Raw genomic sequence first — 20,429 nt, forward strand, 5'->3', positions numbered from 1 at the left:
GCATGGCTCCCGCTAGCAGGTTGCTCCACCTGCTAATTCCACAGCGAATTTGGTTCGCTGTTTGGTCATTAGCTTCGCTGGGCTGGGCCAGGTACTGATGGGGAATGTGATACGAACACTGATCCATTTCCCCCTCCCCAGTCCCTATGACACTGCCTGACTCAGTCACTTCATACCACTTTATTTAGCCCTCTGGCAAGAGGTATGGCCTGCTCCAGTTTCTGCTGTTTCATTAAAACCTCCCCTCCCTCTGGAAAGGATGCTTCTTTGTACCCACATTTAATTTACCAGGGCATCCTTGTGCCAGAGATCTGCCCTGTGACTTTTTAGCTTTTCTTTCTGCCCAAAGCCTGTGTCTCAGGATCACAACCTGCCTAGTTTGGGTGGGGAACAGTGTGGATTCTGAGTATCACAAGCCACTTCAAATGATTATTTGGCAGAGCAGGACATGCTCCTTTTCACTGTGCTGGAGTTAATGACCGAGAGAGCTCCCTATCAAATATCCTTTGGCCTAGGGGAGAGTGCATTGAGTTGGAAAGTCAAATCTCATCTCTTACGTTCACTGTTCGTAATATTCCTGAGCATGTCACTGCTGTCATTATTGAATAAGGCCTTATAATTCAGCCTTACGAGGCAGTCAAATATCATTCCTCCATTTTACAAGTAAGTTGCTTTAGAGATTGCGCAATGTTACTTCTGTCAATGGTTGGAATACAACCAGGATCTCGAATATATCACATCCAAGTCTTGTCCTCCCCACCACGCTTCCTCTCAGACTGAATGGGTCAAATCTATGATCTCTGTAACCACTATTCTCACTACTAGTCAACACTACCCTCTTAGAACCACGAGCAGAGATCAGTAATCCCATTCCCCTCGCATTCTACTGTTGTCTAGTAAATAGTTTTGTAACTCCTTACAAAGTATGGCACAACCCCCTCTAATGGCTCATCCAAAAAACTGTTGCTCCTTTTGCTCAAGGTCTATGCAGCAGTGCTGAAGATACAGGATTCACTTACAAGATCTCCTGGCAATCCCAGTGGGTGGGCCCTTATGTGTGGACATGATGGAATTTGTTTCTCCTGGTTTAAAAAAAAATGGTTTAATACACAGGTTTTTTTATAGTTAAGCTGGTTTTATAATTAGAAATCATTATGAAATCTAAGGTATTGCAAGACATGCAGCAAAACACAAGTGTTCCATGTTTTCACCATTTGTCATACACCTTTATTGCTTGTGTCACACATTGGCAAGTTTTGAGCTTGAGAAATCAGGTGCTGATGTTAGTGAAATAGTGGCCATCTTCCCTGATGGCAACCTATGGCTTCAGTGCAACTAGTATTGTGTGGTCAAGATGTCACTCAATCTATCTTAATCCTTTTTAAAAAATAGTTTTTGTTTGTAATAAAAACTATGGACATTTTATAATCAGTGTAGGAGGTATAAATGGGAAATGACAGCCATCTTGACATAGGGCAATTTGACTTTGAAATGGCAACGCACTACTGAACTTGTGACTATCTTCCCTTGAGTCATGCGCTCATCGGCATCTTTCCTTATTTAATTATATATGGAGTAGAACCTCAGAGTTATGAACAGACCGGTCAACCACACATCTGATTTGGAACTGGAAGTATGCAATCAGGCAGAAACAACAGAGACGACAAAAAGGCAAATACAGTACGGTATTGTGTTAATGTAAACAACTTTAAAAAAAGGGAAAGTTTTAAAAAAATTGACAAGGTAGGGAAACTCTGTGCTTCTCATTTAAATTAAGTTGGTTAAAAACAGCATTTTCTTTCTGCATAGTAAAGTTTCAAAGCTGTATTAAATCAATGTTTAGTTGTAAACTTTTGAAAGAATAACCATAATGTTTTCTTCAGAGTTGCGAACAACCTCCATTCCCAAACTATTTGTAACTCTGAGGTTCTACCTTATAGTGATGTGTGCAGGGCCGGCTCCAGGCATCAGCGCAGGAAGCAGGTGCTTAGGGCCGCCAGTGGAAAGGGGCGGTATGTCCGGGTCTTCGGCAGCAATTCGGCGGCGAGTCCCTCAGTCTCTCTTGAAGGGAAGGACCGGCTGCCGAATTGCCGCCGAAGAATGAAGCGGCACGGTAGAGCAACTGCCGAAGTGATGCCGAACGCGGCTTCCCCCCCCACCCCTTCTCTTCGTCGCTTGGGGTGGCGAAGAAGCTGGAGCCAGCCCTGGATGTGTGCTAGCTCCTTTATAGGCAAATGTGGACAGTCTCTGTCGTGAATAAATTATAGTCTAGGGGCCAGATTTTCACTGATCCTGCATGAGGGTAGATGGGCTCAAGGGGCACTTTTTTGGTCCCATCGTCCTTGCGCTCTGCCCAAGAGCCGATGACAAAGAGAGGGAAGGAAGGGTGCCCTTTTGCATAGGTTGTGTCATTTTGCATGTGGAGTTGGCTGGGCATGGTTTGAGGAGCAGGCTGTATTTCCCTCCTTTCCTGAGCTCCTGCTGGGGCAATGGCTCAATGACCTGGGCATCCAGACAAGGATAGTCACCAAAACAATTTGGAATTAATTTGCAAATTGGACACCATTAAATTAGGCTTGAGTAAAGACTGGGAGTGGATGGGTCATTACACAAAGTAAAAGGATTTTCCCATGTTTATTTTTCCCCCCTTATGCTTCCTCACACCTTCTTGTCAACTGCTGGAAATGGGCCATTTTGATTACCACTACAAAAAGTTTTTCTTCTCTCCTGTGGTACTAGCTCACCTTAACTGATCACTCTCGTTATAGTGTGTATGGTAACACCCATTGTTTCATGTTCTGTGTGTGTGTGTGTGTGTAGATAGATAGATAGATACATACTTATGTTCTTGTATAGATCTTCCTACTGTATTTTCCACTGCATGCATCCGATGAAGTGGGTTTTAGCCCACAAAAGCTTATGCTCAAATAAATTAGTTAATCTCTAAGGTGCCACAAGTACTCCTGCTCTTTTTGCAGATACAGACTAACATGGCTACCACTCTGAAATTTCACCAGAGTAAGGCATTAATAATTAAAGGTATCACTTCTCTATTTAGTTGCTGGTACAGCCAAGCAATCAGCTTAAAGCTTTGTCTGAGTTCAGGGCATTTTTGTGCTGTGGATTTTTGGAAGTTATCCAGAATTGTATATGGCAATTGGGAAAGAGCTATGATGCCACCAAAAACAAGATGACATCAAAATTCATGCCAAGGTGCTTTTTTCACAGCATATTCTTCATGTTCCCAAGCATGATGTTCAGGGAGAGTATCCCATCTGGATACCATTACCTGTAGGATGTGCAGCTTGTATGCATCTTCTGGAGGTTAGCTCCTAATGTTAAACAAAGGAAGCTGATCAAAACCAGCTGTAAAACATTTTCATAGTTCATATTTTATACAGTGGGTATTGAATTACCTTGCTCATGACTTCATGTCTGAACAAGAAACAAGGTAAATCTTTTCCTTTTATTAAAATTAGTATAATATTGATTTTATAGTAAAACTAAGTTTAACTGTTTCCCTGCTTGGCACTAGAATTTAATGCTGCTGACATCACTATGTATTTTACATGCCACTGAGAAATAATTGTTCATTTATTGATGCAGTGTGCTACAATAAGGACATTTTAGGCACAGTCAAAATGTAAACATTAGATTGAAATACAATTTCTGATTTAAAAGTGTGGCATTTATTAAATGCAAAAAAGAGAGACTTGCCAGCTAAATGTGTAATGTTACTGACAATTAAATATATGATGTGAAATAGTTCTATAAAATGATTGTAGTACTGCCCACTTAGGTATTAGGTTGAGTTATGAATAAAGTTTGAGTCCCTAGTAAATACCAAAATTGCTGATTCTAGGTCAGTATTTATTAGTATGAGGGGAAAATGGCCTGATACATTTCATAGAAAGGAAGGATTTGTGTGTCCCAGTTCTGACAGAGAAAGGTGTTATTTATGTATTCACAGTAAGAATGCAATTGTAATTCTACTGATGTGAGTTGACTAGAGTGATATAGTTTCCTCCATTGGGGACCTTGCAGAGTAGTTATTACCATGGTGATTCTAAATTATTTTCTAAAATAACCTACTACGACATATGTATTTACAATAGTAAATATTATTTAAAGACCTAAGACACTAACACTCAAGATTTACCACTTAGTATCGTAAGCAGGAACTTCATACCTTTCTAAAGTTACAAATAACATGACTCAAACACACATATCAGAACAGAAAGTAGCAAACATTATTCTCTGAGAAAATATTTGCAATTCAACAAGTGTTTTGAGAATTATTAGCATTGTTGTTTATTTTAAATGTTCTCAGCTGGTGAAAACGAAGTGTTGCTCATAAATACCACACAGGCCAAGGGCATGTCTCATCTTTGGTATTTAGCATGTCTATCCAAAGCAGTTGTATCCACTGTAAGTGCTTGGCTTTATTATTTTTTCCCTCAGCATTTTGTAAAAACAGCAAGTGAAACAAATAGTCTGGTATGTGTACACAGTTATTTTCATTAGAAGAGTGTGGATCAGAGTAAAAATAATTTTCAAAACAGTAGAACACGAGGAGTTTTCATTTCATCCAATTAGTAGCCTGTTCCACTCAGAGAGATATCTGGTATCTTACTGACATGCTGAAAAGGCAATGAGCTGTTTTATCATTTGAAAATTAAGAAGACATTTCGTACCATGCGAGTGAGATTTACAAAGTTTATCTTGCTATACTCCTTGGGACTGTATGTTTCAGCACTGATAATCAAGCTCATTAAGCGGTTGAGTTACATGAAGTACACAATAATGCTTCTTTCTAACATTCTAGCTCAAAACAAACGTAAGTGTATATTTTCTTTTGGTCACTGATGAGGAGTACTTCAACACTGGTGTCTCTATGATGGTATGTTACTGTATTAAATTGAATTTCTGAACAGGTGAAAAATTTGAATGCCTGGAAGCTGCAAAATGAAAGATTAATAAAACTGAGCAAATAATATTACTTATAAATACATAAATGGCAAAATTCTCATCAGATACACATTGTAGATATTGAGTCTGAAATTCTGTCCTATAACAACTGCCACTAAAATCTGCATTTGCCAACAATAACCTTTATTTGGTTGATAAAGGTAATAGTATTAATGTGACCGACTTCTGTAGGGCATGCAATTAAGTACCGCACAACATTTTGATTAAGGAACTAGAATAATACAAAATTAATGTTACCCATTAAATGGATTAAAAACTGGCTGACTGACAGGGCTAATGCAATCCTTAGATGCATAAAGCAGGGAATCTTGAGTAAGAATAGAGTGGTGTCATACCTCTGTATTTGGCACTGGTGCAACAGCTGCTGAAATACTGTGCCTCATTCTGGTGTCCATAATTCAAGAAGGAAGCTAATAAATAGCAGAAGAGCCATGAGAATGATTAAGGGATTGGAAAATGTACCTTATAGTGATACTCAGGGAGTTCAGTCTATTTATTTTAACAAAGAGAAAGTTAAAGAGTGACTTGAATTATAGCCATACCTACATGGGGAATAATGTTCTTGTCAAGCTAGTGGACAAAGGTATAAGAGGATTCAGTGGTTGGAAGTTGAAACTAGACAAATTTGGACTGGAAATAAGGTGTAAATTTTTACAGTAAAGGCAATTAACCACTGAAAGAATTTACCCAAGGTTGTGGTGGTTCTCTGTCACTGTTAATTGTTAAATCAAGATTGGATGTTTTAAAAAATATACTCTAGTTCAAGCAGAAGTTATTTGGGGGAAATTCTGTGGCCTGTGCTATACAGAAGATCAGATTAGATGGTCCCTTCTGACCTTGGTATCTATGAATCTATAAACCAGTGGTCCCCAACTTTTCATCTGGCGGGTGCCAGACAAAGGACTGTGGCGGCGGTCAAGCATCCGTCGAAATATCGCTGAATTTCGGCGGCAACGCCTCTTGATGACGTTGCTTGTCGGCGGCAAGAGGCGTCGCCGCTGAAATTCGGCCGCATTTCGGTGGATGCTCGACCGCCGTTAAGGACGTGGGCGCATTTAGATGCCCCCGCGGGCGCTGCGTTGGGGACCCCTGCTATAAACCATTCTGTGGTATCTGAGTCCCATAACTTTTGCTCTAATCACAGTAAAAATCTAACGGTGGTAACAATTGACAAATATTGACTTTTTAATTACTCTTGCAGTATGTGTGCTTATTTCCCATCGATGTTAGTGGGAGTTCTATAAAACCGTGTTTCAAAACCAAGATATGTTCTGCAGGTTTGAGAGTAAAATTTTGCCCGAAGGTCAAACCTGACTGGAAAGGCTTAGAGATAGGGAGCCTGGGGGAAGTGGTGAGCAAGCTGACTCGGGGAAGAGACTTATCAATGCATTGGCAACTGTGTGGATCTGCCAGCAATACCACTCCACTAATAGTGATCACTTATCAAATACTAAAATAAATGATCACAAGAATGGAGATCTTTTTATGGTCAAAAACTGCAAGTTGTGGCTGCTTTGTGAACTTGTGCTGTATTACAGAGTGTCCCATATGAAGTGCAAAGCTTACTTGACAATTTGAAATAAGAGCAACTTGCTTGACCCAGAGCTTAATACTGCTTCTTACAGCACATTATGATCATGTGAACAAAAGTGATGTGCTTTAGAAGAGGAATCTCTGCTGTTTGCCAGACTAGGCTCCAAGCTAAATGCTAGATGAGAAATTGCTGTTACTTAGCTTGCTTACTTTGTAATTGCAAGTGTATTGAGGATAGTGGCAGAGCTGTTTGTTTAAGAAAGTTGAAACACTTGCATATGGCACAGCACCTCTATTTTAACAACCCTATAGGTGCACATACAGCAAATTATGGCCCAAATAAATCCCCTTCATTTGAAGTTGAGTCCTTGCCAAACAAAATACTTAGCTGATAGCTGGTTGAGGGACAATTGATAACTCGGAATTTAACAAATCAGGTCAATAGATGTTTTTTCAAAGATGCCATGGTTATAAACTCATTAAAGGTGAATTCAGCTAAACAGATGAGCCCAGAATTAGTAAAGTTGGATTTGATAAATACTTGATGCAGTGTAAAATAACTAAGATAGTTATCATGGGTTAAAATTGTTTTCATTATATATGTATGTATAACAGACACATAAATGGATTTAATACATTTCTTCATTCGTTGATCAGGTTTCTCTTCTTTGCTGAATTCCTTGAGAGGTATTTCAATCAGATTGTTTTTCTGAAATGTATGTTGGCTACATTCCAGAGAAATTGGTCCAAGAAATCTAGCCATGATGCCCAACGGGACCTTCAATCCAGATCTCATATGCAAAAATAATATATTAAATTCAGTGAATAAATACTTTTATCTAAAAAATTAAATAAAATCCATACAGGAACTAACAAGCTGTGTAGATAATATTAAGGACATCTCATGATCTTTCACTGATGAAATCCTTATCCTCCTGTATCTCCTCTCAACCCTGCCCATTGCACTCCCAACCCATACATGCTTCGCTTGTCAATTTTTGCCATACTCTGTTTTGAGTCTAACTATCTAATTTAGGGCCTGATCCTTCAAGGTGCTGAGTGAAACCCACTTGATGAAGGCCAATGGGAATTTAGGGTTCTCAGTTCCTTAAAGTACTTGGGATTTTACAAGATCAGACACTGAGATTCTAAATTCTTCAGGGCAAAGACCTGTCATTTTAGTTGGCATTACAGCATGACTGCCTCTCATAATCTAATTCTAACAACAGAAATACTAGAAAAATTGTCTGATAAACCATTTAGGTGAGAGAAATTTGCCCGTTGATTACAGTGTCTCCTTCATAGTGAAATGACAACAGACTCCTCTCCCCTGGCTGCTGATCAATTCTTTATTAATCAGCAGTGATCCTGAAGAACAACCTGTACTCTGCCTTCTGCAGTGCTCTGATAAACCATCAGCATGTGCATGTTTCATGAAGCATATTTTGGTAGCAGATAAAATACTGTGTATTCTGCCAGACTGCCAGTTGTTCAGCATGAGCATGACAAGTCACAGGTGTTTCTACACTGGGAAACTCAGTACTCATTTTTCAATAACAGTACAGACAAGGCTATGCTATACAAGTCTCATACAGATTGAGCCCCTGCTTACAGCCAGTGACACGACCTGGATTCCGTGCTGGGCTTTGCTATTGACTAATGGTATGAAGTCATGCAAATCACCTAGGCCCCTGTGTGCCTCACATTCCCTGTCTGTAAAATGGGAGTAAGGATACTTACAGCTTTGAGAGATGTGAATAAAAAGTACTATGTAAATGTTAACTATTAATTTTTATTCTTGTTCAAGTAAATCAAATAGGACAAAGATCTGTGACTTTCAAAGAGGCATGAACGTTAAGCCTTAACATTCCTTTAAAGGTAATTTTTGCATGTAATTTCCTAGGTTGTTAAAGAAGCGAACTGAAAAGACAAATTCCATCATGTGGACTCTTGGCTTCCATTTCAGACTCTGCAGGAGTGTGTGCTCTAATGTGCACAGACTCTGTACCCCTGCCCATCCCAAAGCCTTCTGGACCTTCCAATCTATTCTTGTGCCATTCACTTTGATCTGTTCCCCATCCTAGCCCCTCTCTCAGCAACAAATCACCGTCCCTATCCCACACTGCCAACCTCCCTCACATCAGTGGTCCCTAAACTTTTGAGGGTCGCACCCTCCTTGCCCCTGTCCATGTCCCCTGTCCCCCCGGAGCCAGGTCTAGGAGTGGGGTTGTGGCTCGGTGGAGTGGGGATACAGACAAGTGTAAAGGGGCAGAGGCTGGGGCTGCAGCCGGGGGTGGGGCCGAGGCTGAGAGTGGGGCTGGAGCCATGGCCAGGGGCCGAGGCTGCAGGTGGGACTGGGAGTGCAGCCATGCTTGGGGGTGAGGGGGATGCGGACAAGGGTAAAGGGACCGAGGCTGGGGCCACAGCTGGGAGTGGGTCTGGGGCCAAGAGCGGAGCCGAGGCTGGGGGCGGGACCGGGAGTGCAGCCATGCCAAGGCAGGGGATGGGGCCAGGTGTGGGGCTGGGGGCTGGAGCAGAGCTGGCCCAGGCCCCAGATGCACATACACCCCTCCCCTGGATGGTCCTTTGTGTCCCCTACGGGGCCATGCCCCAGAGTTTGTGGACCTGTGCTCCACGTCCTAGTCCCAGTCCTCCATCCTCATGGCCCAGTCCCCCATCCCACCCCTCTCCCAGCTAATCGTTCCAATCTCCCTCTCCACCTCCTCCGGAACCCTTGTGTCACAGTTCAGGGCAACTGCTTTTGTATTCCCCTTCTATGGTGCAGCAAGGACACCCTTTCATAGGCTTCTGACTTCCCAGCCATCACCTTTCTTGGGTGGTTAACCTCATGTGTCTTCCTCCTGACCAGAGTATTTCTAGGCTGCACAGTTCCCTGACTACACTGTGAATTTCCCAGTAAAGAGAGACTGCCTAAGCAGGACTGCTTTGCCTTCTCTTTAGAAACTGTAAACAGTAATTGGTGCTATCATGTTCCCACACAGCTCTTTCTAAGCAAGTGCATGTATTCTCAAGGTGAAAGCATTACAGAGAAAACATATTAAAAACAATAAAAGAACCTACACACATGCTAATAAGCTTTCCTGAAATCACCCCTGAGTCCAGCAGGGTTTTGGCTGGTGAACAGTCCTTCACACAGAAGCACAAAAGCACCGCCCTGAATCTGAAAGTCACTCTTTTATCAAGTTTGGGCCCCTGGTCTGTTCCTCATGTAACAGGAGATCATCAGACAATGGCTTTCTCCTCAGGGTCCAGCTTCAAAAGGATGGGTCCACAGGTGAGACATTGCCTACCCCTCCTTCCAAGTATTTCATAGGAATCCCGCTTAACTTTGTTTGTCTTGCATATTGTTTCAAAGAGTCCTTTGATGCTTGTAATGCTTCCCAAGGTTTACATTAGTCAGGTGTCCTTCTTAGAAACATTACATAAAATTCCACAATAATATATAAACATTTGAATTTTTAATACAATGAACTCCTAAGATACTTTTCTTAATTCAATAAGGTTAGTCCAGGATATTGCAGGAAATTGCAATATCTGTCACATCTTGTCCCAGTCTTCCCCTCTGGCAGGCCCCCTGAGGCTTGGCTCCTCATCCTTCTGCATTCCAGTTAAGTGGCTTCTTTATTCTCCTCCATGCTGCTTGGGTGCCAGCAAGAGGAACACTGAGAGCATAGGAAAGTCAGTCTCCCTGCTCTCCGGTTCTGTGCCCAACAATCCAACAGCCCCTGGCTTCCAAGAGAAGCAATTGCGGGGAGAGTGCTGCTCATCTCCTGCAGCCAGGGGCTGACCCATGCTCAGTCACAAATGGAATCTGTGGAGAATTTGGCTGCCAAATTCATAAGTCTCTAATGAGCACACACAAACTGTAATATTCCAGAAGCTTGTAACTTAGCCACATTTTGGCAGATTTCCACTTGGATGGCAAAGCCCCCTAAATCAGATACCTTCTAGAAAGCATGTAGTTTATAGAGTTTCTCAACAAAACAATTGTAAAAATTTTTTTACTATGGGTAAATAACAAATTCCTCCCCCCCCCCCGACCTTGTCCTGAGAAATAGCTTGATAATTTTTGCCGAAATTTGGAAAATGTCATCCCAAACATATACGCTTTGTCCAAATACAAGCTTCCAAAAACCTTAATTGTTGCCATCCCTAACTATGCCACCTACAATTTTAGGTCATGGTAGATGATCCCATCTGGGCTGTTAATACAAAAGGATCCTCTAGTGAAATGATGATTTTAGTGTGATCTATTGCTAGAGGTGATAGAGACTCAGAGGAAAACAAGGTTTCAAAAGCCAAAGGTGGTAAAGGGCACAAAAAAGGCATTGAGAAAACTTCTCCAGTTCATGTTAGTGGAGACAGAGATTGGGGAGCCCATGTGCACTACTAGTGTTGGGAGCAACATTACAGAGCTTCTGATTGATCACTGAGAGTGCTGCAGCAGTTAATGTGGGAGGACATCAAGTGTGATTACACATATGTGCCTCACTGAGTTAGCAGCATAAATTCCATTGTTCATGTCCTACTACCCTTGGCTCTTTAAGCACTTCACCTAGGGCAGTTTATGGCAAGCTGGGAGTAAATTTACCCAGCACTAGCCTGTTGTGTACTAAACGTTCATGTGGCCCCTGTGGCTGAGCAGCAAAAGTTCCCTCCTGTGCTTTAATCTACTCTTGTTTCAAAGCAGGGTAGATCAAAGAGCCCTAAGAAACTTTTAGTACCTGGCAACAGGGTCCACACAGACACTTAGGCTTGGCCTACATAGCAACTTATGTTGGTATAACTACACTGCTCAGGAGTGTGGAAAATCTAGACCATTGAGCAACATAGTTATATCAACCTAACCCCCTGTGTAGACAGCACTATGTTCACAGAAGGGCTTTTCCTGTTGACATAGCTACTGCCTCTGTGGGAGGTGGAGTACCTATGCCAATGGGTGAAGCTGCCTGTCTCTGTAGGTAGTGTCTTCGCTAAGCACTATATTGGTGGATCTGTGCTGCTTCCTCACTGTAAGTGTAGACAAGCCCTTAGTGCATGGCACGCTAGTGCAGTGTAGGCTTAAACCCTAGATTGTAGTGAACTAAATGTTCTTATAACAAGTCCTAGAGAGTATCAGTGTGATGGGTGCTTGTGTGATGGGCTAAATAGATCATAGGCAACATTGCTCATATCTATATCTAAATAATTGTAATACAATGGTTGTATACTTGTCTCTAAACTTACTTGCTTGTTTTCTTTCCCCCATGACTGTGCATCTCTCCGACAGTCTGCTCCCTCTATTTGTAGAATGTGAACTCTTTGGGAGATAGTGTGCTGTCTTTTGCATTTGTACAGCACCCAACACTTTACGTGTGTACAACTGAAAATAAATGATACAAACTTCTACTGATCTCTTTATAAGGATAACCACATATCAGTAGCCATCTCATTGTTTGCATACAGAGTTTCCCAACAGGCTTGCATTCAGCTTTATATCCCTTCTCATGCACATGCAGTGAAGGCTTTTCATCATAGAAAAATAGGAAAAAATTGCAGATTGGAAGTAGTCAATAGAGAGGAGAATCCACAAGGTCCCAGAACTGTAGAAGACTCTCCAGACCAGTATTCGATAAGGGTCTGAAAGAGTCTGAGGTGAAGATGTATAGAAACGCAGACCTGTCGGTACAGTTTGCTCACTGCATGTATAAAACCGTTTGCTGGATTGTTGTTTTCTTCAATCTAGCTAACTGAGGTAGTGAGATTTCTCTGATGGCATCCATTTGTACGTGGCACTCTGCATATTCATTTATTGAAAAACTCAAACTATAATGAATGTTTTTGAAAAATCAAAACAGCACAACTCTATGCTCTTTCCTTTGTCCCTGCCATAAATGGCCCAAAAGTGGGATATATAATCCAAAACAGGTAATTTTTCAAAGTGCCATGTTTCACACAGCAGTTTAATTCGGCTGATAATGAGTTGTTAAGCAAGTATATGTATGCAGGACCACATGGTGGCTATTACAGTAACATAAACCATACAGTAACTAGCAGTTTCTTTAAAATCCTGATCAGACCTTGTAAAAGCTACGGGTGCAAAACAGCATGCCTCTGTAGCAGCTCACGTAGGAGAAAAAGGCAACGTAGAATTCCACCCTCAATGTAACAGAACAATTTTTTGAGCAGCACCCTGCCATTGAGGTCTTTGCAGTGCTTGTAAGGGGGAGGCTGAGTGCATTGTGCTCATCAGAGGTACAAATTTGAACTAATACAGTTATTGTTTGTCCCTAAATTGGCAGGCAGAGAAGATCGTGACGCACAAGTTTCACTGCATCTACTCCATCTAATATGCTTTACAAACAGAACTTTTTTACTCTTTCCCTTCTCACTTTTGTGAGGTTCATTTGAAGGGAAGAGCTACTCACCTCTGGAATAACTTTTAGTTCTTTTATAAAGCGCTTGATACTCTTCTCATATCCAGAAGCCCTGTCACTTCTAAAACCTGTTATGAAGTATGGTCATGGTTTTTTTTGTTTGTTTGTTTGTTTTTGTTTTTCCTTCAATGCTTTTTTTTCCTCAGAGGAAATGCTCTATCCTGTTTTTTCTGGCCTGTCTGGTCACGCCTGCAATATCTCTTTCAGTGGAGCCTTCGCTCCACCTTTCACTTTCTGTGGGCATCCCATAAAGCTCTGTTCTTACCCATTCCTCTTCTCCCTTGGTGGTCCATTCCCTGGGTGTCTTCATCAGCTCACACAACCTCAACTACCATCTCTGTTCCAGTGACTCCTATACACGTCTCCACTCCTTACCTGTTTCTCTCCGGCCATTCCTGCATTTGTCACACTCTGACATCTCCTTATGGATGTCTTTGCATCAACTTAAGCTCAACAAGGCCAAAACCAAGATCCTCATCTTCCTTCTCTTCTCTGTCAGCACTGGATGATACCACCATCCTCCCAGCTACTCATGCCCTTAATCTGGGTAGCCCCTTCTCTAGACTTTTTTTCTAGGCCATGCCCAAATATTGCCAATGTTTCCTACATAACACTTCAGAACAGTCTGTCCTGCTGCCAAAATTCTCATCCAGGCCCCTATCTTGACAAATGGAACCTTTTCATCCTTGGCTATCTAAGGTGGGTTTTGCCTCTTCTATGGGACCATTTATGGAGTAAGGTACTACTCGATATGAGTAGTTGTATCAGAATTTAACACATTGGCTGTTAAATAATTGCCTTTATTTTAGTAAGTACAACAAGACAGTGAAAATTGCAATGATATCTTAAATTTTTCATTTCCTGACTTTTGTGGCTTTATATTTGCAGACTTAATATTGTGTTAAGTTAACTTTTTGCATTTAACTTTCTAGTTCTAAAGAAAATGATGAAATAGATAAAAAATGAAAATTTGGAAGAAACATTTTAAAGTGCATGAATGAAGCCTTTAGTTTAGTCGCTAGTAACATACTAAATTTAACATTTTTTCAAACTTATCTGATGACTCCTTACTGAGAACTAGAGAGAAACAAGGTTAGAATTTCAGTATCAAACATTTGAGTCAGTACATCAAACATTCTTAAATGTATTTTTTAAAATGCGAAAAATGTTTTTCTTTCCATCTGGGATAACTTGAAAATGGCTGAGTGAATTTTCCTTAACTTTTCAAAACCAAATCCATCTTTTGAGTTAGTGCAGGCATACAATATTCCAGTACACAATATGATTTTTTTCAGAAAGTTATAAGCAAGTGAAAACAGGATTTATAATGAAAGTTGCTTAAAAACTTCTCTACAGCATTCACAGTCATCTATTTCAAAAGGTAAACAAGCTATTTTAGAATTGGTTGATACATACACATAAAACAAATGTTTCTAGTAACTCTCTGGCAAGGGCATCTAAACTAAATTGCCATATGAACCCTGTCAGATATTGGTTTTGTTGTTGTTTTGTTTTTTAAACCATGGGTTTGGGATGATTGTGAACGTGTTTCATGTTTTACTAACCAATGTTTATACCAGTGTCACAGATTATATTGCATAAACTTTGTTGTAAAACTGTAAGGCGTGTAAAACACTTTTGGGATTGAATATCTGTGCTCGTAAGAAAAGAAAGAGTAGCTATACTAGAAAGTTGAAGAACTATATTTATCCAAGGTAAGGTACAAGTGCAGTTGGCTAAAATATGAAATTCCGCCCCACCCTCCGCCTCACCAGTGACCTCAACCTTGGCTTGGATTTTAGAGATAATTAAAGCTGTACTAGTCTTTTCCTGGGCCAGGCTGCCAATGATGTCAAATTGCAGTGAATTATGTATGGGGAAGGGGTTTGTGATGCGGATGGCAGCTAAACATCAGAAACTGATTTAGTTTAGTACTTCAGATTAGATTAGAGTTGTGGGCCCAGGGGTGAATGTGAAGTGTGCTAGTAAGAGTGGCCTTAATCTTTCTCATAGTTTGAACAGCTACTGGTACAGGAGGTTAGAACATGGCTGAGAATAGATGCTGAAGTAGAAGATCATAAAAATAGTTTGAAATATGAGTATTTTGTTTGAATACCTTCCCATTAAAGTAAACATAAGTTTGCCTCTCTCTGTCTTCAGAGAAACAGTCTAAACTGTATAAAACATCACAGGCCTTGCTTAGGTCGGTTAAGTACATGCACCTGGTATTAGCATAGTTTCATTAAAATGAGGGAATGTAATTAAAATATAGAGCAGCTTTTCAAACACTTTGTGACACCAGGAGTACAAAAACTGTTCTTGGAGTAAAACAAAATACCTTTTCACCAGAAATAACAGCCACATGCAGTAATAATACCAAGATTACCTATATCAAATGGGAATCTTGGGTCCCATTCCAACAAAGCACTTCAGCACGTGCTTAGCTATAAGCACAGGGGTAGTTCTTTTGAAACCAAAGGGACTGCTCATGTGCTAAGTGTTAAGCATGTGCTGAAGTACTTTGCTAGATTCAGCCCGTAGTCCTTTATGACATGACTCTAAAAACCTTGGAAAAAAGAGCAGTACCTAAAAATGATTGAACATATAGTCTTCTTATAGTATCCTGTAGCTACGCTATCCTGTGCCGGGTAAAAGGGAACAATTAAAATGAATAAATATCTAGAGGCAGTCCTCGATTTTACGGCGTTTGAGTTACAGTGAACGGCACTTACTATGCTTCTACATTGACACCCTGATTCGACTTACGACTATAGGTTTCGAGTTTCTGATGCTCAGTCCCGCAATGGAGTAGATTGTGGTTCCGAGTTCTGATGTTCCGACTTACGACGCAATTGTAAGGAACCAATAGTGTTGTAAGTTTGAGGACTGCCTGTATCTCTGCTAAGGCTAAATTCTTGCCCTCGTATACACAAGCAGAGCTATACTGAAGTCAGCAATGCCACTATTTTCACTGAACTGACACTCAGGGATTTCAGTAGAAGTTGTACAAGGATATTTGATGGCAGAATTTGGTACTAAATTTCTAATTATAATGTAAACAGTTATGACCGTAATTACTAATTTAAGCACTAGTCTGTAGTCCCTGCAGTACACCATCATTTTCACTTTATAGGAAAAACCATTGAAAATTATGGCAATAGGAATATTCAGGGTGGTACATAGGTCCTTGAAGGGCACAAATCCATTGAAAGCAAAATTAATTCATACATTTTAATTCCAGAAGGGACCATTAGATCAGTGGTTTCTAGTAAGGCAGCCCAACAACTACATTTTGCCTTTTTTTGTGACTTGCCCATGGTCCAAATTCAGGAGGGCTGAGGAAGCAAAATCATAAGCCAGTGTTGTCATCGTCCTCCATTGCCAGTGCCTCCTCCGCCCCACACTGCAACTATAATCCGAGCCTGGTGTGGAGGGAGGTGAGCAGGTGATCATAAAAGCAAACCTGCCCTGCACTCACCCCATAGCGGAGACTCCTGTTCTGCAGGACTAAGTCTGGCTCCCCACATCGGGCATTGTGACTTGGTGCACAGTGTCGCAACACAACTCGGGTTTGGCTCAGCCACTTCTCCAATGTGACAGAGGGGTGGCCGGGCCACATTTGAGTGAATAGCATTCTGACTGATAAAGGGGTGAGCAGGCCAAACCTGAATGGTAAGATGACCCTGTACGCCAGGTTGCAATATCTGAGTGGGGGCCAGGCCCAGCCCAATAGGACAGGAGCTGCCACTGCAGGGAGAGTGTGGGGTAGGCTCCCTTACTCTGCAACCTTCCTTCCCTAGTTTGGAAACACTGTGTCACAGCTCAGGGCACCTATATTCCCCCTCAATGGTCCAGCAAGGACACCCAGTTTAGACTTCCAATTCCTCAGCTATCACTTCTCTTATGTGGAGACCCGCATGTCTCTACCTCCTGACTGGGCTTTTTTTGAGGCTGCGCTATTCCCTGCTTACATCGTGATATCCCCAGCAAGCCAGACTGCCTAACCAGGCCAGCATCTGTGCTTTGAAGGTTATGAACAATGTAATTACCCACCATTATAAGTTACCACACAGCTCTTTCTAAGCAAGCACGTTTATTCTCATGGTGAAAGCTCTGTAGTAAAACAATAAAAGAATCTACATGGATGCCAGTAAGCTTCCAGAGACCACCAAGCTCCAGCAGTGCTCTGGTAGGAGTCAGTCCTTCAAACCCCACCTAGGGTTTTCTTCTGTGGTTACAAGTTCATAATAGCGTCAGCTCAGAACAAGCGCGGTGACTGCACAGATGAGTCTGTTTCTGTATACAGCTTGGGCTTTGATTTCCAACCTTCAGGAATGGTAATCAGCAGACCATGGTTCTCTCCTCAGGGCGTAACTTCAAAAGCTTGGATTTTTTAATAACCAGAGGAGGGTATCTCCTCCTAGAAATTTCCATATCTGTCACACATTCCATTAGCTCACTTAGTCTGACCTCTTGTATAACACATGTCCAAAGATTTCACCCTGTTATCCCAGTAACTAAAGCATATCTTCCAGAAAATCATCCAGTCTTTATTAAAAGACACCAAGAGATGGAGACTATTGTTGAACCTGACATTCTGTTGAGCAGTGTGGCTGAGTGGCTAGTGCACTGGACTGGGACCTGGCTTCTATTCCTTGCTCTGCTGCCCATTGGCTGCATGATCTTAGGCAAGTTATTTCATTGATCTGTGCCTTGGTTTTCTCATCTCTAAAATGGGCATAATGATACTGACCTCCTTTGTAAAATGTTTGAGATCTACTGATAAAAAGAAGTATCTGAGAGTATTTTTTTTATTATTCATCATTATACATAGAGTTTGAGATTTCTTGGGAGTTAGTGACCTGAAGCCTCAGTCTCATCAGCCTTTGCTATTAATCCAACTTCAAATCTTTACTACCCAGGGTTTTTCTAATAAATAACATGCAAAAGGGAGGAAGGGCAGAAAGACTGCCTACATTGCTAGTTTCTCATGAGATAAAAATGTTCTTTTTTCATATACTGGTATAGTAAGAATTATGTAACAACTTATTTCAAAATGGATTCTAAAAATCCTAGAACCAATTTTAGATCAGTAGATGTATAAAATGACCTCTGGTCTGGAAAAAAAAATTGTTTACACTATTCAATTTAGAAGGCCTACATTCTGACGTCCTTACTCTGTCAAAACTCCAGTTATACTAGAGAGACAAGTTGGGTGAGCTATTTTTTTTTTTGGACCAATTTCTGTTGGTAAGAGAGACAAACTTTCAAGCCACACAAAGCTCTTCAGGTCACACTGCATAAAACTCCAGTTAGGCCTTTAGGATATAGCCCATAGAGTTTTAAGGAGGAAGAGTGAACTTGCTGAAAATATAAAGTTAGCAGCGAGCTAGAAACTGAACCACTTTGCTGCAGCATGTGGCTAAGTATACAAAGCAGAGATGCTCACATCTGTAATGAATAAGGTTTTTTTTCCTAAATGAAGCTCAAACATATATTAGTGCAGCCTATTTATCTGAATGAACCAAGACTGCAAATAATTAAGGACTCTATTCTGGGAATACTTACACCCTCGTAGAAGGCTGATTTTCATTCAAGTTCTTTCAGAAGAAACCCCAACCCCAATAACCCCGCTCAACTCATTTTACACACAACTGCCATTCATCAACCTGGATTACTTGCTGCAGATGAACCAGTTATTATTTACTGAAGGAGTAAGCAAATTCCATCTTGTCGTCGTCCTTGTTTAGTGTACATATGGGACCGCTGGGATGGTTAGTAAGGCGGTATGGACTCTGTTTCTCTATCTCAGTGTTTTTCAACCTGTGGTGTGTGGACCCCTGGGGATTCAAAGACTATGTCTAAGATTTCCAGAGGGGTCCACACCTCTATTTGAAAATTTTGGGGGGTCTGCAAATGAAAAAAGGTTTAGAGCAGTGGTTTTATCTCATCCATCATAGGCTATGGTGTTGCATGCTGCACACAGTGATTGATAGAGACTAGGGCATGGAATAGAGCAGGCTAACTGAGGTGATGAAGATAGTTTGAGGCAATAACCCCAAGATGTGGTGAGGTTTATCTGCCTTTAACTGAGAGACTCTGCTCACTGTTGGTTTTAAGGTTACTAGAGTTGGGAATGTTTTGGATCCCCAACGGCTGATGATAATCATAGAATTATAGAAACATAGGGCTGGAAGGAACCTCAAGAGGTCCTCTAATCCATCTCCCTGTACTGAGACAGGACCAAATATACCTACAACATCTGTGACAGATATCTGTGAAACCTGTTCTTAAAAACCTCCAGTGACAGGTGTTCCACAACCAACCTTGATAACCTGTTCCAGAGCTTAGCTATCCTTATATTTAGAAAGTTTTTCCTAATATCTTATCTAAATCTCCCTTCTTGTTTTACCTTTGGTGAACATGGAGAACAATTGATCACTGTCCTTTTTAGAACAACCCTTAACATCTTTGAAGACTGTTACCAGTTTCCCCCTCATTCTTGTTTTTTCAAGACTAAACACAACCAGGTTTTTTTTAACCTTTCCTCATAGGTCAGGTTTTATTAAACCTTTTGTCATTTTTGTTGCTCTCCTCTGGTGTCCAGAACTGGACACAATATGTCTGAAGCCTGACCAGTGCTGAGTAGAATGGGGCAGTTATCTCCTAGGTCTTAACAAGAAGCAACGACTGGAACTTAAAACCAGACATATTCAAATTAGAAGTGAGGAACACATTTTTAACAGGGAGGGTAATTAACATTGGAACCAAGTACCAAGGGAAGTGGTGGATTCTCTATCTTTTGATGTCTTCAAATCAAGACCGGTTACCTTTCTGGAAGATACACTTTAGTCAAACACAAGTTTTTTGGCTCAGTGCAAGGGTAGTGGGTGACATTCTATAGTCTGTGTTACACAGGAGGTCAGATTAGATGATCTGATCACAGAATCATATGGCTGGAAGGGACCTCGATAGGTCATCTATTTGAGTCCCCTGCACTCATGTCAGGACTAAGTATTATCTAGACCATTCCTGACAGGTGTTTGTCTAACCTGCTCTTAAAAATCTCCAATGATGGATATTCTATAACAGCCTTACACAGTTTATTCCAGTTCTTAACCACCCTGACAGTCAGGAAGTTTTTCCTAATGACCAACCTAAACCTCCCTTGCTGCAATTAAAGCCCATTGCTTCTTGTCCTATCACCGGAGGTTAAGAAGAACAATTCTTGGTCCTTCTTGGCCTTAACATCTAAGAATTCCTTCTAAAAATAAGATAACTAAACCTATGTAAAGAATGTTAAGTTTACAAAGTCAAGCACTCAGAATTAAGTTTGCACTAGTGGATCCCTTATAAATAATATTTTTTATGTGCATTTGTCGTACTCTACTTTTTTGTTTTGTAACTGTATAAATAAACATCAACTTTGCCCATTTGCTCCTGACCCTGACCACAATACTTTGGTTAATT

At 41.0% G+C, this 20,429-nt stretch overlaps 1 protein-coding gene across 17 annotated transcripts in view; it reads left to right on the plus strand.

Annotated features, from left to right (window-relative positions):
- Positions 1–20,429, plus strand: part of SUPT3H (SPT3 homolog, SAGA and STAGA complex component) — a 448,093-nt gene that overhangs the window by 281,591 nt on the left and 146,073 nt on the right. The gene's annotated exons all lie outside the window — the stretch shown is intronic.

The sequence above is a fragment of the Mauremys reevesii genome, linkage group 3 (genome assembly GCF_016161935.1).
Source record: "Mauremys reevesii isolate NIE-2019 linkage group 3, ASM1616193v1, whole genome shotgun sequence".
NCBI lineage: Eukaryota > Metazoa > Chordata > Testudines > Geoemydidae > Mauremys > Mauremys reevesii.